The 27,915-nt window shown below is 45.4% G+C and overlaps 1 protein-coding gene across 2 annotated transcripts in view; it reads left to right on the forward strand.

Moving 5' to 3' along the window:
• The window catches only part of Maf (MAF bZIP transcription factor), a 311,104-nt gene that overhangs the window by 109,824 nt on the left and 173,365 nt on the right, over positions 1-27,915 (forward strand). Inside the window, exon 3 of one of the 2 annotated variants that reach the window (XM_047527383.1) lies at positions 6,347-6,361. The exons of the other annotated variant lie outside the window; for it this stretch is intronic. The gene's annotated coding sequence lies outside the window, so the exon portion shown is untranslated. Of the gene's footprint in view, positions 1-6,346; positions 6,362-27,915 lie in introns of those variants that run through there. 2 annotated transcript variants of the gene reach the window in all.

Consider the following 27,915-nt stretch of genomic DNA (forward strand, 5'->3'; position numbering starts at 1 on the left):
CACAGAGGGGTATAAGTTTGTTGAGCCCAGGAGAGCTACTAAAAGATTCAAGTTTTGCAAATGTATCAGTCACGGTAGCCATGGTGATTGTTCCGGCTGCCAGTATGCATCGGGTCTTTCCCCGGGGTGGTACATACCAAGCTCTTTACCTGCATTCACTCTCTTCATCCTCACAATACCTACCGGAGTTAGAGCCGGCCATAGCTCCCCAGTGCTGGGGAGGGAATTAAAAGTCAGAGAGACTAAGCAATTTGACCAAGGCCAAAGTGATGGTGAGGCCAAAAGTTCAGCATATATCAGTTTGATTAAAAAAATAATAGAAATGCATATTTTCCATTATGTTTTTAAGACCTATTATGCCATCAGATAGTTCTTTATCTAGTTAATGAAACTAGGTAAAACATGTTAGACCCCCGTGGAATGATTGCTAAGAACTTTCTCTCTGGCGTCTATTGACCCGTTAATCAATACCGTTGGGATTTGAATGATTATCCAGCCAAGGATTCACCTAAAATTACTACAAACTCAGCCACATTGCTCCTTGTTGAGAATGCTGCATTCCTTTCATGCCATCTCTACATAATTTCCTTCAATTCCCAGTCTAGCAGCCTTTTTAAGAGTGCTTGATCTTCCTCAAGCCAAGGTAAGGAGCAGGACCCATCATACCTTTCTTTCTTGGAGGATTTATTACCCACAGTAATCTGGTCTATGATTTCCTAAAGATCAGGATCCGGGAGTCATTGACTTTGGGGAGTCCATGCTGACCCTTGGAGAAGTCTTAGATAGCAGTTCCCTATGTCCCTACGGCCCATCTTGTGACTCCTTCCCTACTGAGAGCTGAGGGATTCAGTCATTTACCAGGTTCCCTGTAGAGCTGAATTAATTTACAGCCAAACTTCCAATGGCAGCCTCGAGCACAGCCTAGTCTGCAGATGGGTATTCTTTGAGTCTACGTAGCATTTTGGAAATTATGAATTTTCCCAATTCCTTGCCAGCGTTTAAAAGTCTGGGCCACTCAGTAATAAAATCCTTCAGGATTCTGGCTTGTCAAGATGAGGCAGTGTGGCTCTGAGCGCCTCTGTGGCTAGGAGGGGCTGCAGTGGGCAGCTTTGGGGTCCCCAGCCCGTGCCCCTGGGCCCCTCACTGGTCTCCACACAGCAACATCTGCACATGCTTTGCTCTTGGCCTTCCTTGGTTGGTCCGTGCACTGAGTGAGCCATCATCCCTGGTGTAGGCTGAACCCTGTGCTCTGATTCCAAAATTAATGCTTACTTAGTCTTAACAATGCATGCTGATTCCTTCCCGCCCTGAGATCCTATTCCTCGGGGGAGAAGGTAGAAGCAAAACAGGAGTGGAGGACTTCTGCTTTCTCTCTGTCATCTGTTCGAGTTGCACCATCCGCTCCCAATCCCTTCCTTTTCCTTCTCGCTCCAAACTTAGCTCAAAACCCCATTTTTTTTAAATCACCCTTTGCGTTATTTTGCAAGCCTCAGCTCTTTCTAGGGTTCTGCCTCCTAACGCTCTTCTTACAGAAGCAATGTCAGTCTGCATTTGTTTGAAGGTGGGATGGGACACCATGGAGCCTCACACCTGCCAAAACAGCTCAAGGAGAAGAAGCCCCGTTTCAAAGTTCACAGTAGCATCTACTGCATCAGGGACTAAAGTGCGAGTGCCATTTAGGGAAATTTATTTTATTTTTTTTTTAATTTTAAAGAGATTTTAAAAAGAGAGAAAGAAAGAGGCCTAAAGATTTTGAAAAAAATCACACATTTTCACTTGCAATGCCAACCTGGGCATCAAAGGGACCACCAATCCTATTAGAGCAGGCCTAGGCTGGGTCAGGCTCCACCTGGAGTCTAGACGCCAAGCTGAGTTCTTAACAGAACCACACAAAAACTCAAGTCCAGCTTGCATGTGCACAGGAATCCAGTGCCCTTGACATGGGAACTGGAGAGTTCTGATATTTTCGGCAGTGCTGATTGCCATAATTTTTATAAGATAGAATTTTCAAATCAAACGGTCATTGGATGTTAATGATATCTGCTCCTGCTGTCTTAAAGCGGGGCTGGGAGGAAGCCTTTCAGGGCCTCAAGTCGGCCTTTAACAAGAGCTGTAAGAGTGATCTTATTAAAATGTAAATCCCATCATGTCATTACTTAGTTTAAAGCCACCTGGCACCAGTGGCTCTGCTGCCTATGCAGTCAGGCCCAACCCAGCCACTGTAGATGGGCCCTGGCTTCCTCTCCTTACGGTGGCATCTACTTCTGCCTTGCTCTTTTCTTTCCGGTGACTCTGGCTCCATCTGTTCCTTAGTCAGGCCCAGCACACTCTCTGCCCCTGGGGCTCTGCATTAACTCTCCTTCGGCCTGGAGTGGTTTTCTTCTCTAGCTTGATGGGGCCACCATTGGCTGAAAAATTCTTTCTCCAGCAGGGTCTTCCCTGAGAACCTCCTGACAAAAACAGCCCCTCTACCACACCTTCACACCTTACCCCATTCCCCTGTCTTCGGACACTAGCAACACCCCCAGACACAGACTTCTGCTGTGCTCCTTATTTCTCTTCCCCACAGAACAGAACTTAAGAGAGGTAAGGGTCAGTCTGGTTTGCTCATTTTTATACCCTAGTGCCTAACCTAGCGCCTGGCCTTTAATTAGGTACTTAGTAAGTGTCTGTTTGCATGGGTGCAAAGGCAAGTAGCCAGGAAGGCGTGAAATGCAAGCGTGGCCGAGTGGGTGAAATTCACCTTGTGCTGGGGTGTGTGTGTGTGTGTGTGTGTCTGCATGTGTGTGTGCTCACGTACATGTGCACGTTTGTGTGGACACTCTTGACAAGAGGTGAACTTAGAGAGAAAATCAGGGGACAGACCAGAAGCGAACGGTTAACCGGAGTAGGAAGCTTTCGGCTGTAAGCTCAGTGCAAGAGGAGCACTTCTGAACTCGCCGTGGCCCCCGTCCCAGGCTCTGCAGGCAGGCGGCTGCTGATGTTCAAGTCCTCTCAACTCTCAATTTGTGAGTTCAGTATGTTTCTCACTCCATTCAGGAGCATCTCAGTTTGTCACCCAAAAGGGCAGTAATAAAAGGGCTTGCCTCCCTTGTGGAAATGTTAGGAAGAGAGAACAGGAGCAGAGCAGTTGCAGAGGGCCTGGTAGGGGAAGGTATCAGCCGAGTTCAGCCATCATTTCTGTAATTATCATTATCGCTCTTCCAAAACCAAGGTTTGCCAGAGAATGTGTGTGGGGAGGAGCTGCTGAGAGGCCTGAGCTGGCGGGGAAGCTGGGGAGCGGCGAGGGAGTCAGTTGCTCTCTGGTTGTGCAGAAAGTAGAGGCTGTGTTTGGAGTGAGGTCTTGCGGAGGCAGTGACAGGTGCCTTCTCATAAACCAGAGCAACCAACTGGGCTCCAGTCTTGTGTCCTGTAACCTCCTATCAGATAAGGCTTGAAAACCAGAGAGTATGGCTGACTTTGCTGAAAAGCAACCATAATCATACAGTTTATGGGTGAAAGAGAGTGGAGAACGGGCAGGGGAGACAGGGGCTCACTTAGCCTGGAACTGCGGCCCCTCCAGGACTATTTTCAGACTAACCACACAGGCACAAGTGCTCTCTCTCCTTCCCCAAATAGTAACCACATTGGCACAAGTGCCCACTCCTCTTTCTCCAAACAGTGCCTGTGGCAGAGATGGTTACATACCCAACAAGCCTAGAGCTTTCTCCTAGACCACATTTTCTAGCATCCTTTGCTGTAAGATGCTTCAGGCTGGCAAAAAGAGGAAGGGGTGACACAGGGGCTTTCTGACCTGCATTCCTCGGTGATCTCTCTTTCCTGACTACTGGTTCATCTGAGATGGCTCCAAGGACCTAGAGAAGTCTTCACCCAAGACAGACAACTGGCCAAAACACCCACACTGGACAGTCATTTGAGCAAGAAATATATATATATATTTGTTTGTTTGTTTGTTTTAAGCCACACGTTGGGCCTGTTTGTTATAGCAACCAACGTACCCTAACTAAATATATCACCCCTCGGAAAGTATCTCCTGTAACTTTCGACATTTAAAGAATGATGGATGACATTTAGAAAAACCAACACACACATGAGTTCTAATTCTTCCAAGGGCTACTACAGTCTTTAATACTAGGCCTACCCTATAGACAAAGAAGCTGATGTTCCCAGCGTTCACAAATACAGGTCCGGGCCAGTGTTATCTGCACCAGGTGCCACGTTCTTTCCTCTCTGCCTGCAAGTGGGCTGGAATGGGCGTCGAGGGAGATGTGCTTTACAGCAGATTGGGTGAGTCGAAGGAAAGAGAAAGAAAGTCGAAAGGAAGAAAAATGTTTTATGCATTTTAAAATTAGCCCTCTAAATATCAACAATAAAGAGTTGGGGAAATGTTATGGGAGAGGGAGAAAAGCCATTCACGAGAAAAATGAAGCCTTTGATATGCCTTGGGATAAAGTCAACAAGGAATATAGAAGAAATTTTATTGCAATGTTTTCAAGTTTCTGAAGAAGCCTTGGGGACTCATTTCAAGGTCTTGGATGGAAGGTTCAAAATACGTGTCCCAAATTACACTGTACACGTAAAGGAATTTCAATCAAGGTTCTAATTGATTTTATAAAATGACAAGTTGAATCTAAAGATCATCTGAAAGAATTAATAAGTAGAAGAACCAATAAAAATCTAATTGATAGGGAGAGGGGTCTAAAAAAAAACCCTAATTGATATGGAGAGGAAAGAGATTATAAAACTAATCTATCTGATATAGGAATATATTCATTAAAAATTTGATAATGGACAGGAATGGACAAACAATGGCAGGGAGATGGAATTCTGGGTTGGGGCATGCAGAAGCATACTCAGAGAACATTTCAAATTGGGGGAAGACAGACAGATTATTGAGCACTCAGCATTGGGACAATGGTCATCCACTTCATGTCTCTCACACAGATTTTCTGGAAAAAAAGTACAAGAAATATTTTAAATCTCAGGGGGAAGATCTTGCTAAGCATAATGCCTAATGTTGGAAAAAATAAAAGAATAAATTAATATGGTTGGTTGTATACTATAAGACTTTTGCAGAGTCAAGAGCATACAGACAATGTTTAAAATGAAAATAATAAGCAGAAAATATTTGCAATACTTTTAATAGTCTAAGTGTTACTATCTGCCATAGATGAAGATCCACTTTAAGGTAATAATTAAAAGATTAAAATCTATGTTAAAATGGCCCCAAGGCATAATGAACCTTTTTAGAGGCTAACACGGCAAAGTCTAACCATTTGGAATGTGTGTAGCTGTTGACCCAGGGCATTGGCCTCGTTGGTGTTAAGGATCTAGCCCATTCAAGCGCACAAATACAAATGTTTTGGGCCATATTGGTGGAGTGAGAATAAACAAGAACTTGTTTCAGTGAAGGGTAATGGGAAGTGACTTTCCCTTTCAGGTGTTGAACTATGTTGCGAAGCTCAAGTCCAGGAAGCAATCTGGTAACCATGGGGAACTAGGTAATTGAACAAAAGAGACAAGGCAGAAATGGTATCCGGGACGTAATACAACTATCCCAGGAAATGCAGACTGCACAGGGCAGTGGATTTAATATCCATCTCCTGCAGCAGCCCCAGCCCTGAGCCAAAGCCTGACACACAGCAGGTGGGAAAGGACAGCAGGGACTTGTGCCAAGGTGGCACTGGAATGTCGTGCCCACTGTGTTGCTGTGTTCTAACCATGTATGGATGTTTTCCTGGTTTATAGAACAGACTCTTGCTCCAGACAGAGCTGCGGTTGACTCAGGCCTGCCTCTCCTTACCTGATCTCAGTCTCCTGTGCTAAACATTTGAAGGCACAAGGGTCCCTAACTTACTGAGTAATGGAGAGAAATGAGATTGCGCACATGAAGTGCTCAGCTTAATAAATGTCAACCATTGTTTCAAATTCCCTACACCTTGTTTCCTTCCCAATAAGTCTGGAAAAGGAAAAAAAAAAAGAGTAACATGTATGTTTAAGTTAAAAAAAGAAAAAGAAAACAAAATCCTTTCACTACATTTTACGGTAGTTTGTGTAGTGTTTCAGCAAAATCTCTGGACAGTGAGACCTCCCTGGGGAGCATTTCCCAGTGACTCTGACACAAGAAAGGAGAGGGCTGAATCCTCCCCTTGGACCTCTGACTGGTCACAGGGTCACACATTATCCTTCATGCTATTCTTTTTTATAACCAACTCACTAAAAATAACATAATGACAAATCACCTAATAATGACAACAACAGCAAAAAACCCTATAACTGTCATTTTTACCATCAACATCATTTTTCTTTATTAAAAAGGCAATTCATGCTTATTGTTTTAATTTAGAAACTACAGAAGAGAGTCGAGTTGCAGTTCCTGAGCCGGCCACAGATGATACCTTAGTCAACGTAGCGAAGTCCAACCAGCTTCTGTTTGTAGGCTCGTGCATCACATTATCCTAAGTCGTAAACATGTTCCTAAGTCGTTAGAAAACGTGGTCACTCGTGACATGAAGATGTACATTCAGAACCTCTGAGCGCAGAAGGTGAGGGTCAACGCAGTCTTATCAACAGAGCGGGACAAAGAATCCAGATTCCCAGGACTTCCCAAAGATGTCCAGAGATGTGTGCTCCCAGGACTGAAGAGCGGGTGAGAAAGCTCAGCTGTCCTGTCCCACCTAATCTAATGGTTTTTTGAAGAGTTTTGGGAAAGAAGTGAGATGCATCGTGAGCTCTTTGCCCCGATATTTAGCTGAAGAGTCGCAGACACAGCCATCACTCATGCTGAGATCTGAGTCATCTTCTCTGGGTGGCAAGACAGTGGGCCATCCTATCTTCTTCTTTTTGATCAACCACATTAAAAAAAAAATCTTCATGAGTAATCAGAGGAAAGATAAGAATGATTGTGAGTTCCTTTAAAACTATAAAAATAAATGGCAGTAAACATTTCAGGATACTGAAATAATATGGCTTCTATGGCACCCCAGAGTCCCTCATGGCTAATGCTGGCCCTGATTTCCAACTGCAGTGGCATTTCAGGCCTGATGAAAGACACCATGACCTTCTGGGAAGGGGGGCCTTGATCACTCTGGGGGGGCCTCCCATCACTACATATTAAGCTTAATCTTCATTTAAGGAGGACAGATGTTGGGCACAAATTAAGTGATTCTATACTGTCTATGCTATCCTGGACTCTCATGGCCTGTGTCTCTTAATTCTGGGGGAAGTACATACAAATGTCTATGTACACATATATAATTTATTGGACGGCTGGCTCATCAAGTATATTGGTTTTCATAGCTCCTCTATTGTCAGCATATTTCAGATTGGATTTGCTGCTGACATGGTTGAATGAAAAAATACTGACATTTTTCAGTATTGCACTTGACATTTTTAGTATTATTATTAGTCGTTTCGTTCCATGTAGTATCATTGTCCGAATGGGACTGCACTAAAAAAAAAAAAAAAAAAAAACCAAGTGCTACTCAATTCTGAAGTCTAAAGAGGAGCCTGGCTTCCGGGAGCTGTCCTTTTACACTTCCCACGAAGGCAGGAGAGAAGCCATGTCAACCCATGTGCAAATTGCAGGCGACACCTGTTGCACAGAAAATTCCTGCAGAGCTAATTTGGCAACTGTTTCCAGGAGAGATCTTTTCTTGCAGAGAATGGCCCCTTTCAACCTCATCCTAATTAACAATGTATGTTCGGGATTCTAAGTAGTAGGTTTTCTGTTCAACAGCAATGACCCCCACATCCATCGGTCCTTGCTAAATCTCTGCAAGGTTGCATTTGACCCAAATTTCTTAGAAGCCCTCACAGAATCACCAAAGCAAATACATAGACTCCAAGGTGTGTGTTTGTGTGTGTGTGTGTGTGTGTGTGTGTGTTTGCATACCTAGAAGGCTTTGTAGGAAGGAATCAACAAAACATTGTAATTCTTCCATTTTGCAAAGGACCAACATACATTTACATATAAATAGAATTGTTACATATTCAAAGTTTAATTTTTAACACAAATGTCCCAGAAAGAATGAGACTCAGGGAATGGACTACCTCGTTGAGAGGTAGATTTGAAATATTTCCTTGAGGACTGTTTCTGAGAAGCTGGCTGCTAGGGGTGAGGGGCTGGGTGGGCACATTCTGAGGCCATGTTGCAGAAGACATCCCTCAACAAAGGGGGTTTCTGTCATCTGTTACTTAGCCTATGGTGGTAAAGAACAGCTTTCTACATATGACCCTGCTACCCCACTCCTTGGTATTTATTCAGAGGAACTTAAATCAGCATCCTATACTGTACATGTATACCAGTGTTTATAGCAGCCCAATACACAGTAGCCAAGTTATGAAATCAGCCCAGGTTCTCATCAATAGATAAATGGATAAAGAAAATGTACATTTACATACATAATGGAGTTCTACTCAGCCATAAAAAAGAGTGAAATTATGGCATTTGCTGGTAAATAGATGAAACTGGAAAACATCATGCTAAGCAAAATAAGCCAGACTCAGAAAGTCAAAACTTGAATGTTTTCTCTCACATGCAGAAACTAGGGAGAAAACAGCAATTTTTAAAAGGGGATCTTCTGAAACTAGAAGGGAGGTAGGTAAAGAAGAAGTAGGGGGCGAAGTGGGAAGGAAGGGGAAAGGAGAGGGAAAGAACTGAGGAAGGAAGTAGATCTGATTACAGCAGGTGGGTGTATGGATATGTCATGGTGCATTCCAATCTCATGTGTGACTCTCATGCATCACTAAATACATGAATAGAAGGAAGACCAACAGAGTAGAGGAAGGAGATTGGGGGAGGGAAGAGATAATGTCAGGAATTGAAATGGAGAAAGCTAAGTTATATGCATTTATGGATATGTCAAGATAAACACTGCTATTACATGTAACTATAATGTACTAAAAGAGAAAACAAACACGAAATTATAAAAAATATCCAGCTTTCTCTAGTTGAATTGACTTAGCAATCAATGTTTCTCCCCATCCCTGAGCACTGTTTGAAGTTGAAGATTCTGGAATAGTCAATGTCAGTTCAGCAAAGCAACGGGGTCCTCCAGGGAGTATTTCTTGAGGTCTTGGGATTCCTCTGGAATATGTAGGTCCCAGTTCCTTGGGTGTGTTGAGAAAGAGACATGGCTATCTCCTGTTGGGTTGTTGTCAGAATGAAAAGGGGGGATTTCCATCAATAAGAGACTGTTCTGACTATTTGTCCCTGGAGATGAATGGCCTTTTCCTTAGGGGCTTTAAATAGGGGCAGTAATGGGAGTGGATGAGATGGAGCTGATTAATGAAATGGTTCTTCATAAATCCCCTGGTCTTCCATGCAGAACCCTTTCTGGGTGGCCCTATGTTAGTACACAGACTCTGTGTGGCATGGACACAGCTGTGCCCTGTGCAGAGACCATAGGTAAGTCAATTGCAGATGATTGGGACATGCAGAGCATTTAACTCCCTGTTTTCCTTGTAGGATTTCTTTTGCTCACCAAAGAAACACCCTTATTAATTTGTTTTTATTGCTAAATACATGGTATTTAACAAGGCTAACAGGAACTGCCTACACACACTTGAGCTGAAATAAATTTTAAATGTAAATATATCTGATGCAACTTGTTTATAACAGGTGGAAATAAAAATCACCTCAATAAGATCTAAAAAAAATTAGGCCCTTTTATGGCATAGGTGAAGGTATCCTCTTGAGGATATCTGTGTATTTCTGTCTCCCAACCTGAGATAATGTGGCGTGGCCAGATGTGTATACCACCCTACTGGATTAGGTGTACACTGGTCTATCAGATTATATTTCTTCTGGTCTTCCAGGTTATTGCATACTACTCTTCTGGGTTATGTGTATAGTTATTCCACTTCAAAAGAACGATCTAGAGAAAGTCATCTAGGAAATGTTGATGAGCTCAGGATAAAGAGAAATGAGTGGTAGAAATTTTGCCAGATCAGTGCTGCCGGGAAGAACAAGATTGGGGTTTTCAGAGCTATGTTTCACGAATGAGATTGACCTGAAGATGTCCTACTAAGCTGGGTTGACCAGACTTAGAGGGTCAACTCATGGAGAGGTGCATGCTGGAAAGAATAACTGTACAGTACAAGAGCATCTTCCTTAGAAGAGGGATGTTGAATAATTCTTCTATTAGTATGGAAATACAGCTTTGATATTTACTGAAAGTTCACGTATATACTGGGGTTCTTCATTTTCCTCTTCTAGTTTCACTTCTTCTCCATACAACTAATTTGGGTGGGCTTGGTTGCTCTCTGTGACAGTCATCAAAGCCAATATGGACCAACTCTGGGGCAAATACAGCAGGTCTCTGGTAGTCTTCTCTCTCCACATCTTTCCTCCACTCGGCAGGGTCCTGTTGTTTCCCATTTTTCACCTTGATGTTGAAAAAACCACTTCTGTGTTTTCCCTGGAAGAACTCCTCTTATCTTAAATAACAGTGGCATCTGAAGTTTCTGGCATCTGAAGTCATGGCTCAGGGTCCAAACGGACATGAACTTCAGCATTCCATGACCCATGATGGCTAGCCTTCCTCGAGGAATGATTTAACTTCTCAGACCCTCAATGTCTTAGTATATCAAAAGGGAATAATAGAAACCAAATCTCAGGGCTCCGTGAAAACTGGATGAGAAGGGACACCCTCTCTTCTCAGTCTAGGGTTGGCATGTGGTACCATCTCCTTACATTTTGACTATTCTGATTATGATGAGTTATTGTGACCTAATGTCACAATTACTATTAGTGATGGTAATCAGAGGAAGTGGCCTTGAATAGGAAGCTAAGTAATGAAATATCTGCAGTGCAGATTCTATGTTTAACTCCTATATATCTGTTTAAGCCTTGACGAAGAGAGCTTGCTTCAGCCTCAGGGCCTGTCTCCACTGAGTACCATCTGAATGAGTGGCTGAGAAGAGAGGGCTTCATTACTGATGCCGGTCAGTGCACCCTTAAGGAAGCTACCAAATTCACCTGCAAGTGCCCTGCCCAGACACCCTGCCTGCAAGAAGAGTTTGGGGCAAGGGATATAACAAATTGAAAATGCTCTTCTCCTCAGTCTCCTGATACAACCAGCCTCCCCCAGTTTCTCTCCCAGCTATTCTGCTTTTTTATTACATAGAATGCTTAGGTGATGTGCCAATAAGTAGTGTATGAATACTTAATGGAGGTGGAATGAATTATGAATGGCGTGGAATTTATCTACATTGCTTCCTTGCTGATGGCAGGATGGTCCTCTATCGTCAATCAAGATGTATGGGAGTCAGTAGGTGAGAAAGTATCCTGGTTGATAGATTCAAAAATTGTTACCGGATGCCATCTTAAGTTACAGGGAACCCAATACCATGTGGCAGAGAGGGAGGGATGGGATCGGGAAGCACATGCACATGATGCTGGCATGAGAGAGACTGGGCTGGTCCCCAAGGGCACAGTATCTGAGAATGGAGAATTCAGCAGAGGCAGATAACAGCTTGGGTGGGCTGTACTTGCCACATGCTCCTGAGATGGAGTGCCCGTTAATTACAGGGGTCTGAAGAGTGTTTCTAGGAGAAAGCTTTGAGAAGAAGCGATTGAATGACATTACCTAGAGAGAGGACTTCTATATCATTCCTTACCCCAAAGCCATCTGTCAGCAGCTAGCTCCACAAATGCTCTTGCTAGGAAAGGTTGGGGCAAACCTCCACTTCACCAAGGCTTCACAAAAAATATATTCCATGCTCACCTAACAGGCAGTTCTCCTGGTGGCTCTCCAAATGTTGACTCTGGGGTACAGGGTCTTTCCATCTGTTGCTCTGCATTCTGGGGTTTCCAAGAGATGCCAGAAGGTTCAAGCTCCATGAGGAGGCATTGTGTGGACCAGGTCTGGAGGTGAGACTCCTCAAATTTTCCCAACCTATGGACCAGGACAGTTGCACAACCATATATATACACACATATATATATATTATATAAGTGTATAATATATAATGTTTATATATATGCAATCTCTTGTGAAAATTACAGGGTAAATATTATTGCAGACATGTCATCTCATGGAGTGTCAAGAAACCCATATTTAGAGTATTGCATTTTGCTTGAAGACAGTGGAAGTTCTAATTATAAATTGTCTTAATTTCTGGGTGGTTCCTTGATAGCAGTTCTTCAATTTTATTCATGTTAATATGAGATTCCCTTTAAATTGCACATATAATTAAGGCGCAAAAGTAATATGTGCATCATTATTGAAAATTTAGACAATACAGCTATGCAAATGTAAAGTTTCTCTTAGTTGAGCTGTTTTTTTAATAGCTTGGTAATATCCATCTCATCCTTTCCCTCCACATAAAATTATTTACTATGTCAAGGGTCAGAAATTTTTCTGTGAAGGAGTGGACAGTAAATGTTTTGGGCTTTGCAGGCACCACTACCTGTTAGAGCAGAAGTCCTCCCTCAGAACGCTCGAGGGCTGGATTCCAGGACCCGCTTCAGGTATGAAAATCCAGGGATGCTCCAGGCCCTTAAGCAAAATGGTGTAGTATTTGCATACAACCCATGCACAATCCCTACTTGTAATCCTGTGTCCTTCAAGTCACCCTCAGGTTATTTACAATACCCAATACAACCTCAAAGCTGTGCACATGCTTGTTATGCTGTATCAGTTAGGGAATGATGTGAAGAAGAAAAGTCTGTATATGTTCAGTACACATGCAATGTTTTGTTTGTTTGTTTGTTTGTTTGTTTTTGTTGTTTTTGAATATTTTTGATCCATTGTTCATTAAACCCAAGGATGGGAACCTGAAGATTCAGAAAGCCGTGAGTGTGCACTTGGTCGCTGTGGTCCCAAAGCAGCCATAGGCCACATGGAAATGAGCAGAATTAGCACTGTTCCAAAAACGCTTTTTTTTTTTTTTTTTTTTTTTGCAAAAATAGGCAGGGGCCCAGATTTGGCCTTCAGCTGAAGCTGGCCAACCCCTGCAGTCTCTGATGGCCGAAAACTAACACGTGCAAAGGATCAAGAGGCTGTGCCTGCAGAGTCATCAGTAAATGTTAATTTGGTCTACTTAGCTGGGAATGAATGCATCATATGACTTTGAGGCATTTAAGGCTCAATGGATGCATGTGTGGAGAGGCACTGTGAAGCCCAGAAGCATGGACCTTGAACTCTGAAGGAAGTTTAGAGGTCTTGGGGAAAGGGGAAATTTAACCTTTTACTTTATTTCCTCCTATGTTGTTTGGATACTTTTTTTCCTATGAGTATATTTTACTATTGTAAGAAAGAGGATATTTTACATGTATATATTTCAAACCTTTTGCTGACTCAGAAAAGAATGTTTCATTTTAATCCTGAACTTGTAACTTATTTGCATCTTTCAATAACCAGCTACAGTTATGTTTCAGGATTGAAGTTCAAACTACAATATATCATCGAAAGAGTTGAGGCCAAGCCTGACACGCCTGGAGGAAGGCAAGGTCATGACTTCCTCTTTCGAAGATTTAGCTGACAGGGACACTGGTAAACGGGAAGGGGAGTGTCTTGGAGGAGCTGCCTTGGGTCTGGCTGTGGCCCTCTGCTACCCCCATCACATCCGGTGATGCTCTGATTAGCTTCCTGTGGTCAGGCAGGCACGTATGCACCTGTAAACGCTTTTTGAATGACCACGTGAATTATCTTCTCTTTTGTTCCCAGTGTCCAACACAATGCCAGGCATATATTAAACAAACACATGCTAGATTTCACTGGCTGGATCCAGCAGACTGAAGTTGCTGGTAGCATTTGATTTATAGGTCAGGTTGCCTTCCTTTCCAGTTTCTGGGAATGGTGGCTTGCTCTACCAGAATTATAATAAAGAGACGCATTTCATGAGACTTCAGAAGTGCTACTGTACAGGTGAGATTACCTTGTGTTGTGTGATATGATTAACCTAAATTAACCCCAGACAGCATCCCGTGAACATTATCATGAAGAAAAGAGACATCAGTGTCTATTGTCTTCCATGGTAATAAACAGAATTTTTCATCAGGCTCTCTTCTCATTTATTATGTGCTGCTTGGTGCTCTTCCAAAACAGAAAAATGTAAAAATTTTAAATGCGGCTGCCTGTTTTATTTTCTGATTTCAGTTTTTATCAGCTCCTAGTTTCTCTCTTAATTTCTCCACAGACTATGATTCTGATTACTCCCCATCTGCCCAGATGTCAGTCAAATATCACAAATATCATACTTGCTTTGTAAAATAAGAATAAAACAGCTGGACAAAATAATAGCCTTATAAAAAACACATTTTCACACAACAGCATTGCTGGGATTGCAGGACTATGGTAGAAATCATTAGATAATATCTTCTTTAGGGACTCAGCATGTTCTCCACTAGATTACTATCAGGCCAGGGGAAAAACAGCCTCGTTATTATTTGAATCAGTTTACAGCGACTCATGAATTAGAAGCTCATACCCGAAGGAGTATTTTCAGCTTAATGGAAACAATTTATCTAACACTTCGAATTCTTTACAAGAGTCTACATTGATAGATGGACATTTCTCTAATGCAGGTACATTTTATGGTGGCCTGTTTCATGCAAGTTAGCATCTGTTAAAAAGTAAAACCAGTAGAAGCCCATTCAGTCTAATAAGGGAGCACTGTAAATGATAAAATCACAATTTTATAAATTGCACTAAAATCAAGTTCATGAGGATGAAAGTAGGCATATTTGTTCTTAAAACCACACTTTATTGGTCTGCCCTGCGTTAAAGGCGATATGACACGTTCCTTTTAAGAGGAGAGCTGATGTTAATGAAAAGTTACACTGACCACAATGATTGCTTAATAATAAGGGAATACTCTGGAAACAGGAACATACGCTTCCCCCGCCCTGCCCCCATGTTTTCAGAGTTGTGTAGAAAGGAAGCAATTGTTTAAGTTGTGATCATGAAGTCCCAAAGCATTCTGAAAAGAGAATGTCTAACTCTCATTCAAAGTCGAAAGCTTAGAAGCTTGCATCGCTGCTGCTGAAATTTTCTGGAACAGGAAAAGGGTTCATATCTAACTCTGAACTTCTTGTAAAGAGTTCACCAAGGGATCTGAGTCTATGTGGGTAACTCATAACTTGTTTGTGCCTGAAGGGAGCTTAGAATACTTCTGGTCCAACCACCTCTACGTGACACATGGAGAAACTTGAGTACCAGTGAGAATGAATCCACCCTGGACATCCACTAGTGAGGCGCTGGGAGATGCTTTCCTGCAACCTGGGTCTGCTCTTTACTGCCCCTCTCTTCTCAGGTCTGGGCCGTCATGCACAGAGTAATTCCTTAATAAATTTTTGCTGTATTCATGCATAAAGAGGAGATCTTTTCATTTCCTTTCAAATGAAGAGAGGAAGGGAGTAGGACTCAGAGACAGAGTGGAGAAAACAAAATCACTTTCCAGTCCACAGCAATATTTCTGAAAGTTTGGAAGTCTGGATGAGAAAATAAGGAGAGATCATGGTATCTCACCCGTGGCTGGGGGCAGGCTGCCCGAGGGGATTATGCCTTTGGGAGGCTGGGTGTGCAGCCAGAGGCTTCATCGAGGCATGTGGGGGCTGCCCCTGTCCCTGCCCAGCCAGGGTCTGTCATGAGGAAGGTTTGGAGACAGGAAAGGAGTCCATTCCCACCACCACCAATGAATCCCGCACCCTTGCTTTTCTTGTGTCTCTCAATAAGTCAGTTGCCTCTTCACACAAAAACAGGCAGAAAATGGCGCTTAGCTCAGAGTGATGTTTTCAGGTCACGTGACCACACAGGGACTCAGTGCATGTCCACCTGAGTGAATTTGCTTCATTTTAGGGCAGATTACTTGTTTGCTTGGTTGAAAATAAAATTCTCCCAATGTCCTGAATTAACTTTTCCCAGGTGGTGTTGTCGCCGTCATTTGCTCTTTGTAATGGACACAAAAGCCGAAATTTTGAAGGTCTGGAGTTGTTCAGATCAACTCATCTGACTGTCTGGAATTTTCCCACTGGATTATGCGTGGAGTCGCGTGACTCTGAGAACAGGCACTCCACTCGGGGTGACAGCCCCCCGCAGATGTCCAAGCCGCCGGGGAGGGCCTGTTTGTGATCCAACCCAAGGTGGCTCCATGTGTGTCAGAGACTGACGCGATGACAACCTGCGTGTCATTCAGGGAGAGAGAAGTCCCTGCTAGGGAGGCTGCTCTTCTTGCTGGCGGCTGTTCCCGACTGCTTCTCAGTGTTTGCTCCACCTCCTGCCGTGCCCAGTCCATCACCAACTGCCCTTTCCTCTTATATATGTTCATTTTATTTTTCTCAAAATAAAGACTAACCAACTCATTTTTAAAAAGTCTAGCACAGTCTTACTCACGGCCTCCTCAGAGACAACCTTTGCCATCTGTTCATTTCCACAAAGTACGTGTGTGTGTGTGGTCACCACAGCGTGCACATCGTTTTCAGTATACCCAGTTTGTAACATTGAACACTTCCCCACATTGCTGAAAGTTCCTGCTAAATGCAACTGTTTAGCAGAATCTCTGCAGTGCTCACAGCAACAGGCTTTTAACTTTTGCAAACCATGTTCAAATCTTTTCCCCTTTCGCTATCAAAACACCATAACTTAGGCCTGGGGTGGATATGTAACCTACCGCACCCCAACAGGGTCACTTTTAGAGGTGAAAGGGTGCTATTAATAATCACGCCAGGACAACAGGTGTAACCTGGGTTTGTCCTGGGCAAACTGAGACGTGGATACCCCAGCTAGGCAAGAAAGGAGCCAGCTCGGGTTACCAGTGAAGAAAGTCAGGGCAAGCACTTCTCAGAGGTACATGCCAGCAATGGACAGGAGTTAACCTCAGGACTCAAGATTTGGGGTTCCTAATCCAATGCTCTATAAACCCTCTCCCAGGGGATCGGCACAGCTTTGACCATGTTCTAGAGATGCACCCCCGTATATTTCCAAGGGAGATTAATAACACCTACCGCCCGCTCCTCCCCTCCCTCCCTCCCTCGCTTCTTTTTCTCTGTCCTTCTTTCAATTTTTCATTGACGTCTAAGCCAGGTTACTGACATTTTGCTCAAAGGCATTGTCTAAAGAAAGGCCCTGGACTAAATACCCCTTTCATAGGAGGCAGAACCTGATGTATTGTTTTTATTAAGGGTGGCCTGCTCCAGAGAATGGTCATGTAAGCTTGCATTAGTGTCTTATAAGGCTAAAAGCTGATTTGAAATAGCATCTATAATATGCCACAATCAAAACATTTAGGGGCAATTATAATAACAAAGCGGCCTGAGGGAAAGGGGATATTTCAAACCACCTCCTGGATCAGGCAGGGGCGAGTCAGCCTGGAGGAAATCAGTGCTCTGCTGCCAATCAGCCTGCAAAGACCATCCTCTGCTCTTTTCTCACTTCTTCGCTGACTCTCTAGACAGATTTTCAGCTTTGAAATCCAGCAAGGATCTGCAGATAGCCTCGGACAGGGTAGTGCAGTGGAGCAGGGCCCAGGGGGGCATCTGAGCATGGTGGGTTAGCTGCGGTGCTGGACTCCGCCTTCTGAGTGTGCCGAGCTCCAGCTCAGTCACTGGTGGCCCCGTATCATTAACATGCTACACACTTCCTAAGCTCCGGTCACCTCCTCTAAAAGAGAGTGGTTGAAAAGAACAAATGGATTAAACCAATGACCAGTGCTTCTCACAGGAACTGATACATAAAGAGACATCCATGTATGTTTGGCACATATTATTTCAATCATCATTATCGATTTTTGCTAGAAACTGAACTTTGCGTCCACATAGACCCAGAAGCCTAGTGTTTCTATTTGTCAATGTTCCCTTAAAGATTTCCCCAAATGTTCATCCTTTGACCAGGCAGTGCCATTAGCAGGTGTGACTCACCAAGGAGATGAGTCTGGGATTTCCAGTGGACTTTGAAACGAGGGCCTGTGATAAGGGTGGCTTACAGGAGGTGATGACAGGCCAAGTCCTTCAGAGCTGCAGTTCATGGTTCTTGGCAGAGCCCTGCAGCCAAGCAAAGCTCTCCTAGCTTTGGGGTCCCAGGACTGAGGCCTCCTCCAGCTCAGTGTTTCCAGTGGCCCACTAAGTGTGTCCTCCCCCAAAACTGGCTCAAACCTTCCCACAGGATCTCCTGAGGCTGGGCAAGTGACACGAGGTCTCCTCCTCCATGTCCAACTCTTTGTGGATCCAATTTTATTTAAAACGCATTCAATGATTGCTCCTGTTGCCCATTTTTAGAAAAAAGGAAACTGAGTCTCTGTTAAAGAACTCGCCCAAGGTTATACATAATTCATGAGCAGAGAGCAATGCTTTGACATGATACTGTCTGACAGCAAAATTCATGCCATTCTTCCTGATGATTTTTATTTTCATCATTAAAGTCACGCCTCAACTTTGTAAGACATTTTGGAAGCAGAGTAAAAGCATCAGAAGGAAGTAGACATTTTCCATACTCCTAAACAGAATCAGTATTTTCATTTTGCTCTAATTCATTCCTGTTACTTGTCCTACTGGGCTCTGTTTGTGTGTGCACATGTGTATTATATGTGCAGAAATGATAATCGCACAAATTTTTACTGTACTACAAAGCTTCATTTTCCTTATTCATTCAATATCGAATTGTGATTTCCTCCATATAATTAACCAAATATTCTTTTAAAAATAATGGTTTATAGGTTGTATAGTATTTCTTCACACAAATACCTACACCTTAGGTCTATATATCTGTGTGTATACATATGATATTTAATTAACCCTTTCTCTGACATTTTGGTTGTTTCAAGTTTTTCTCAATTATAAACAACACTTAGATAAAAATCTTTCTTAAAAAAGAATAACAGCAACAAGTGGTCTGCCATTTGCTGACATCTTCCGTGTGTTGGAACTATGTTACCTACATCATTTCATTGAATCCCCTGAATGACTCCATGGTGCTATTATTGTCATATTGTGGATGAACAAGCTGAGGCTTAGATGACATACATCTTCAGGACAGACAGATGACATGAGACAGAAGAAGCGTTGAAGGGAAGACATGCAGGGGTCCACTGTGTCCTCTCCCAAGACCATGCAACAACCTCCATGTTTGCTAAGTCTCTGCTAGGAGAAGTTTACCGCCTCTGAAGTTTGAGCAAAAATATCTCAGCTTCAGGATTTTCCCAGCAGGAAGCCAAGGGGTCTCCTCTGGGTCATCTTGGACACCGAGGAGAGAGGCAGGGACCAGCCATCAGATGTGCTTCTCTGCCCTGACTGCCTGGCATTAGAAATATGTTTACTAAGAGAGCGAGCCCAGCAAAATGATCTTGCACTTGTCACCTCCCTTGCATGTGGCCCTAAGCAGTCTCATTAGACTCTGCCCTTAATCCCTGCTCTGCATTCCTTAAAGACAAGGACCTTTACGACACACACTCACCTTCCCATCACACAGGCTGCCGGCTGGCATGCAGATGCCTCCTGCAAATTGGTGTGGATTAAGTCTGCAGCTTCCTCATCACTTTCCCCGGCCCTGTCAGGCCTGGGTTACCCTTTTGGGAAGCAAGCTGTTCCCTCTTCACTCTGTCTGTGTTTCTCCTACCTGTGCTTCCAAGATCTCTTTGTTTAAACTGGGCTTCTCTGAACCCATGCTTTATGGAACTCTTTTGGAAACCATGCTTCCCAAATTATTTCAAAGATTATATAATTATTAATGACTCTGTCCTTCTCTTTCTCAACAAAACACCTCCAATTCCCCTTATTAATTTTCTAGACTTGCTGAAACAGATCCCCAGAAATTTGATGGCCTTATGATAACAAAAGTTGACCCTCTCACAATGACGGAAGCTCAAAGTCTAGAATCAAAGGATGGGCAGGGCCACACTCCTTCCGGGGGGCAAGAGCAGCATGATTTCATAACTCTCTCCTAGTTTCTGGTGGCTGCTAGGAATGCCTCACTCCCCTCCAATCTCTGCCTCCATCTTCACATGGCTCCTTTTCTGTGTCTCTCTGTGTCCAATTCTCACCTTCCAATCTCTTCCAAAGACACCAGTCATTGGATCTAGGACCCACCCTAAGTCCAGGATGATTTCAACTCAAGATCCTTAACTAATTACCCACGCAAAGACCCTATTTCCAAGTTTGGTCACACTGTAAGTTTCCTAGCAGATTTGAATTTGGGGGAGGGGAGCCTACTTTGCCCCCTGCCACCTCCCACCTCTTCATTCTTGCTGTGGACGGCCACCATCATGACTCTTTCTCTTCTTCTTTTCCATGACACATTTTCATCTGTAAATATATTAACTCAGACTAAGAAGGGTCTTAAAGACCATTCTCATCTGGGGTTGAGCTGTGGAACGATGGGAATGTTCAGTGTCTATATCATTCGGTAAGGAAACCACAAGCCACCTAAGGCAAAGAGCTCTTAAATGTGAAGGTGCCACATTTATTTTAATTTGTTTACATGTACATTTAAATAACCACATGGGGTGGTGATTTCCACTTTGGGCAGCCCAGGCCTACAGTCCTCTGTAGTAAAGACAATGGCCAGAGGCTCAGAGGGAGCACACGACCCACCCTTGAAGACTCAAAGGAAGTGGTGGAACTGAGTCCCTTTAAAGTCAGGAATCTGTAAGATGTGTCTCATGGGTTGGTGGGACCCACTGCCTTTTTGGGAATGACTGTGAGTCTAGAATGTTTCTTACATTTTAAAATGATTGACAAGAACCAAGAGGAGAATAATATTTCATGGTCTGTGAAAATGACATGAAATTAAACTTCTGGCCTCCGTAAAGCTTTATTAGACTACAGTTCCTCCCCTTTATCGCCACTGCGGCTTCTGCACCAAGATGGCCAAGCGGAGGAATTGCCTCGAAGTATGCGGCCTGCAAACCAGGGATATTTGCTCTCTGGGCCTTTACAGAAAAAAATTGCAGCCTCTGCTCTAAATCGTTTCTCCTCCCATTTTTAAGTGAGAAACACCATAGGTTGGGAGGAGAAGAAAATAGGCCCCCAGCACCTTCTCGCATAAGGGAGATGCTTTTTAATGTTTAGGAAATTAGATGTCACTGTCAAAAGCACAGATTGACTAATGTGTGAAGGATGTCACAAGTGTAGTGTGCGATGGAGTAAGTAGCAGCTCACTCTTTTCCTAAGTGGAGAACAACGATAGTTGTTATATGTCAGTAACTGATACCAACAAGGAAGAGATTCCAACTATCATTTAGTTGAACAACTCTGGATGTGAACCCAGCTTTTAAATACCACCCCCCCATATGAAATGGGGACAAAGCCTGACAATTGGAACTCACTGCAGATTAGCATTGTCAGCAAGGAGCATCTCCCAGGGCTGTGGTGGACAGAGCCTGGTAGGGGGGCGCGTGAAGCTCTCTCCTTCAGGTTCTTGTTCCTGCTTTGCCCACCCCATTGGGAAGACCGAGGGGCAAGTGAGTGAGCACGGCAAGTTCTCAGGGAGAATACGGATCCGCTTCATCTATGTGAAGGGTCAAGAGCAACCTGTACTAAAGTTTCTGTTCTTTAATTTTTACGATGAATTACTCATGATTGTGCAGCACTGCGTGTGGACACACCATGGTGGGATTTCCTGTGCACCTACTATGTGGTGTGTGCTAGCACATGAAGGCAATTCGCACCGCCCTGTGTGGGGACTGTTCTCCTTCTATCTCTGTGGATAAGGTATGGGCCCCGTGACAGAGTGTGACAAGGTCGGAGGGGGCTGCAGACTGGGGCAGGGAGGGCCCCCTTCTCTGTTTTATTTCCTTATCGTTCTTAGAAACGCGCCACGTTCGGCTTCCTTCCTTCACCCAGGTGGTACCAGTTCAACTTGAGGGAAAGAAGAACTTGAACGCGGTCCAAAGGGAAGGAATGCTGTAATTAGGGAAGTGGAAAATAGAACTGAGCTGAAGGAATCTGGTTCTGACTGTTCCTGTCTCTTCCCCAGACTAAAAACAGGGGCTTCGCTGACCGCATGGAGGGAGAAGACTGGGGGAACAGAGCACAGGGAAGCCGGTCAAACAGCGCATGGAGTCCGGAAGGCTCCGGCTTCGGCTGAATTTTATTTTCCATATTTGACACTTCGCCACCGGTGGCTCGTCCCCCATTGATCTGTCCTGGCCATCGCCACCCTTGACTGCGGGGCGTCTCCTGTGCAGCTCCTTGCTGGTTCTCCAGAGCCGTTCCCTGTCATCCCTCTCCTCTGCCTCTTTGTGGTCCCTGGCACGTGGACTGCTCTCTGGGTGGCTCTTTGTGGTCCTCTATGGTTTTGCATCTTTGGACCAGATCAGGCTGTTTCATTTTGTTTTCCAGCAGGAATATATATATATATATATATATATATATATATATATATATTTTATTTTTTAAATCACCCCAACATGAGGAGAGTGATACGCAGAGTGTGCCCACTGTGGGCTGCAGGAAGGGTCAGCTAAGAGGATTTGTGTTACACTCCTTGCACGCTGCCCAGGCAGAGTGGGTGTTTAATGCATGTTGGTTCGTAAGGTGAATGAAAGCAAGGCAGGGGGCAAGGGAAGAGCCGCTGACCAGGGCGGGCAGAGCCAGCTCTGTCCTGGCTCTGCCTCTCGGAGCTGGGGCACTCAGCAGCATCTTCGAGGCAGGCTGTGCCTTGGAGGAAGCCAGGCCAAAGCCCAACTTAACTCTGGCTCCCTGGTGTACTGACTAACCTTAGATGCTCCTCTGCATAATGGGAACCACACAGTGCCTGAGGTGGACCCCCGTGGAAGGCAGCACTCAGAGTGGGCAGTGCACGTAATACATGCTCACTTAACACTTGCTGCCGTAAGGACGGTGGCCAGGGCCGTCTCTGCTTGGACCTTCTCACACTTATGGGCATCTGTGCCTCCTTGGAGACAGGTAGGACAAGGGCTGAGCCACGATGCTGACAAGTGCAGGCCCCCCCACCCTTGTGCGCTGTGCGGCTTGCTCCTCTGATTCGCCTCCCTCTGCTCCCCAACTGGGAGGGTCCTGTCTGTGCAGGTCTGGGGAAGGTAAACTGAGGACTGTCTACGAGACCCACTGACTGACAACATAAAGTGACTGTGGCTCCCTACGGCCGTTCCTTACGTAATCTCCTGCGGCCTCCTCAGGGCTATCTCCTTGGCACCAAGCCGCGCGCTGCCTCTACCCACATGCCCCAGTTAATATTTCAAACGTCCTGAGTTTCTAATTGTGGCGAAGCCTAAGAGCCACCTAATCCGCCCGTGTATTAACTGCTCTGCCTCCAAACGGGTGCCCCTGGACCAGGGTGACACTTGCTGAGTTAATAATGCCTCGATTCATTCCTCACGCCAAGTGCAAGAACCACATAATCTGCGGGGCAGAAATAACTCCTGTAATTAGAAATGCCTGAGGGAACCCCCCACAAAGGGCCTTGGAGCTCGGCATGTGGGAACCCCCTGCTCCCCCCACCCCCCGCCACCGAGGCCACAGGGCCTCTGCTGTTTTCTAAAGCCTGCTCAGACCTGGCGTCTCTAAGAGGCAAGCTCTCCAAGGGATGGCATTCCAGCCGAAGAAATATGCTCAGCAGTAGCCCCGGCTTCCTGGTGCCCCCGGGGCCGACTCCTGTCTCCACAAACAGGCCTCCTGGAAGCACAGGCCAGTGGTCCCTGCAGAGGCGGGAACCTCCTGCCTCCTCCTGGGCCCCTCGAGGTGAGGGGCGGGCTGCCCCCCACAGCACGCTCACAGGCACGGCATGGCCTCCTTCCCCGCCGAGGCAGAAGTTCCGTTTTGAGGGGAGTGCGGGGTTGAACAATGCCCAGCAGCAGCCTGATTCCTCCTGGTGACTGCTGTGGACCGGGGGCCCTGCTTTGAAAACTTGGAGAGAGTAACGCAGGCCTGGCAGGAAGCCAGGGTCCCCGTCCAGCCCCCTCCAGGGTTGGCCTGGAGCTTCTGGAGGTGTCCTTTCTTCGGATGTTAGTGGGAGAGGCCTCCCTGGGAGGGAGCACAGAGTCTGGCCCTGGGCTGGTCGCAGTTGCGTTGATCATGCCTGCCTCCCTCTCTGAGGAGAGTGTCACAAGGTCACACAAACCCGACTGTACTGTACGTACATGGAGCCAGAGGGTCTCCTGCAGTGTTCTGAGTGGGTGCCTCACGAGGTCCTGCACAGTACAGCCTCAGACAGGCCGCATGGTCTTGTGCCTCTTGTGCCTGTGACACGGACCTCACAGATGGGACTTGAGTTCCTGCTGGACGTGCAGTTTGCCCTGAAATATGCACATGTGAGCACACAGGTGTGCACGTGCACACACCCACACTCACGCAGCTTTCTCCCATTCTGTCTTCGGTGCTGCTTTGTGGGTGGTCAGAGCAGAGGCTGAGGTTACCAAGGAGTGTAGGGTCCGCATTTCATGTCCCTTCAAATACTCCTGAAAATAGGGTGATGTGTTACTCTCCAGTGTGAGATTTCTGAACAAATAGTCAGATCTCTCACTTCCAGATGAAGCTCAGCCCTTTGGAAAAGAGGGACTTGAAGGCTTTGCTCAGAGCAGTTAAAAGCCGCCTCGTAAACATGACAGCTTTAGCTCTGGCCACAAGCAGGTGTCTTTAGACTGTGAGCGGGCACGTAGCCCTGAGTGCTGTGGCAGAGCCCCAGGGTCACCGTGGTGAAGACCCTGCCCATTATTCCAAAGGGCTCAAGACTTCTCGAGCAGACGGTCAGCTACACTGACAGATATGGAGTGTGACAAGTGGCAAGCTGGAGGTGAACCTTTTGATCACCTTTGCACCTGGCAAACCTTTGGAAGTGAATTAGATTTGGGGAAACCCAGGAAATGAGTGACGACCAAGTTAGTGAGCCAGAGAGGAATATATTGGAAACACATTAATTATGAGTTCACATAAAGCAAGAGAACCACTTTGTTTGCGTAGTTAACCCCCAGATACCACCCCCTGCTGTCATGATCAGTGCTGTTAATGCAGATGCACAGTAGGTGCCTTGCAAGCACTGTGTAAAGGGACCTGGGTTAAAAGGACATTAATCTCATTTCCTACAGAGTTGGGCTCTTTTCTAAAGGGATGCATGGGTTTCACACGCCTCTGTGAAGTCCTGCCCAACCAAAAGTCTCAGAGCGCAGGCCCTTCAGCTTCCCTCCTGCGCCCTTCTTGTCTAACAAGCTTTCCAAAGAGCAGGCCCCTGCCCTTTGAACCGAAGACCCCCCGTGTCTCGCACACCACGGGTTCCTCCTGGAGCCGATTGTGGATCCCACTGTTTTAATCTTAAGGCTTTTTTAATCAACAAGTCCTGAATCTGTTGGTTACTCTGAAAAATACCCATGGGCATGGGAAAGAATGTGGGTATATATGTTCACTGAGGGGAGACTGGCATTGGATGGAAATCCTGAAGCCAGGACACTCTTAGCTTGGGGACAGGAAGGATGAATTTTTGGAGAAAAGAGAAAGGTCCTCAGAGATAGACTCAGGAGATAAACTGTCCCTGGCCGTCTGCGTGACCCTGAGCAAACTGTTTCCACTTCCTGAGCCTCAGTTTCCTTGTGGGAAAACGCAGAGGGAAGCAGACACGTGTACAGATACGCTTCAACACGCCCATGTTCCCCCGTCTGCATGTGCCTATGTACAGGCGTGGGTGTGCTCTACGTGTGCACATAAGTGGAGCTTCAGCAAGACAGTCCTCAGAGGTGAAGCCACGCTGGTCTAGGACATGGTGGAGTTTCTTTGAAAGTTCCGTGTTCTGCTGTGGGAACCCAGCGGCAATCGCTCTCCGAAGACAAGCAGCCGGATCCGGGCCCGCCGGAGCCCATCAGCAGCTGAAGACCATTAACAAGTCACTGCCTCGCTGGAACTCACTCCATCACTCCTGAAGCAGCCGGTACCTGGATCTGGGCTTCTCCCTGGATTCTAATTCAGGAAAGCAGCGTACTTGTGGACAGACGGGAGGAACGAACATTTGTGGGCGTTCTACCCCTTTCTTTATAATCTTTCAAAAGGCAATATTTATGTTATTTTATTACATAATCTTTTGTAGAAATGAAATATGCATGAATGATTATGTTCTCTATTAAAACTATATTATTTATTAAAATCGTATCTTATCTATTTAAATTATGTATTATTTATTAAATATATATTATGTATTAAAAGTATATGGGTATACTTTTAACACCATAATATATAACATAACATAATACATAATGTAAAACAATATATAAATTAAGATTTGACTCTTGTGAACCTATAAGAGCTAGTGGCAAAATAAACTAAAGTGTGCTTGTACCTGCGAGTAAAAGCCAATTGCTAAATTTGGGGGTATCTGGCAGGGCTGTCGACTTCACATCGTAGCTTGGAATCAGCCACGGTGGGAGCATTTACACCAGAGAAGTTGGCAAACTAAGCAAATTAAGGTTCACCCTCCCCCTACAGTATGCCAGTTGTTCAACATTTATAAACGTGTCACTGTGCCTGTGTGTGTGTGCTTGCATGTGTGAGCTGCGTGGAGCCGCAGCTGGGGTGCCTGCTCTGCACACATTATTATTTCACCCACCTCCCTGCCGTCTTCTTCATCCGGCGTTTCCCACCTGGGTGAGCTCAGGCACGTCACTCCACTTTGTGGGGCCGTGTGCAGCTGTGAGCTGTTTGTTGCACAAAACTCGGGGGGTGCCCCCATTACGGCCTATTTGACTCTGGCACCCAGTTCCCAGACCTACACCATGGGAAGAACCGTCACTCCCCTGGAGCCTGGCCTGGGCGTGCTAAGAGCCCGGGCCCAGGCTGCCCGCGCAGGGCCTCCTGGGGTAGCTGGGGGAGTGGTAGGGACTGTGATGGAAGGAAGGCCTATGCCCCTCTGGAGGGGCCGCTCTAGCCCATCACTGCTCTGTGGGAGTTTCAACCCAATTTTTCTGGCCTATTAAGAAGGAAGTGATTACCTGGATTTTTTAAGTGTGAATTTTCTCGGTGTGGGTCATCAGGAGCCTAACTCTCAGCTGGGCACTGGACTTCCCCCGTGACTGTCAACAGGTGGGCAGCGCACAGGGCCAGGTGCACTCATGGCAGGCAGTAGGGTGAGAACCGCGGCAGGTCTATGTTCCCTGGCACGGCAGGAGCCTTCCTCAGCGGGACAACAGCGGAGCTGCAAATGCTGTCCTAGGTTTCCTGGTGGCCAGCACAGAGGGACAGCCCACAGTGAGGTCTGCTCAGGGAGAGGAGGCGCCACAGCCCCGCCCTCCAACTTAGCCTTTAAGTCCTGCTTTTTTTTTTTTTTTTTTCTGGTCATACTATTATATTTATATTCATTGTATCATTTTACTTTTAGCTACTTGCCCTTAAGTTACATGGAATTCTTTGTGGAAATAACTGCAGTCACCTTTGGAATGAAGGATTGAAGATTCACTTTCTGACAAGGCATGAACCATTGCAGGTTCATGAACCAGTGCATGACATACAGAATGTGCCGCCCTGGGGAGACCCAGACCTGGATCCCCTGCTGCGCTGTGGGCTGCAGATCCAACAGAGGAAGAACTCCCGTACCTGACGTATCAGGTTGCCAGGGCTGGAGTAGTGACATAGCGCAAACTGGGTCACTTATGTAACAGAAATACATTACCTTATGTTTCTGAAGGCCAGGGCTCCCAGATCGTGGTGTGGACAGAGCGGTTCCCTCTGAGGGCCGTGAGGGAGACTGTGCCAGGCTGCAGGTGCTTTGCTGCCATCTTCCATGTACCTGGGCTTGTCCATGCAGCACCCTGATCTCTGCCTTCACCGTCACATGACATTCTTCATGTGTATGTGTTCAAATTTTCCCTTCTTTTGAAGACAAAAGTGATATTGGAATAGGGGTCAACCTAGTCCAGTATGACTTCATCTTACCTAACTTCATCTGCCATGATCCTAGATTCTATTTCCAAATGAGGTCACATTCTGAGATGCTGGAAGTTAGTCTTTAATATATGAATGTAGTGTGGGGTGACACC

The sequence above is a fragment of the Sciurus carolinensis genome, chromosome 16, assembly GCF_902686445.1.
Source record: "Sciurus carolinensis chromosome 16, mSciCar1.2, whole genome shotgun sequence".
In the NCBI taxonomy this organism is placed as follows: Eukaryota; Metazoa; Chordata; class Mammalia; order Rodentia; family Sciuridae; genus Sciurus; species Sciurus carolinensis.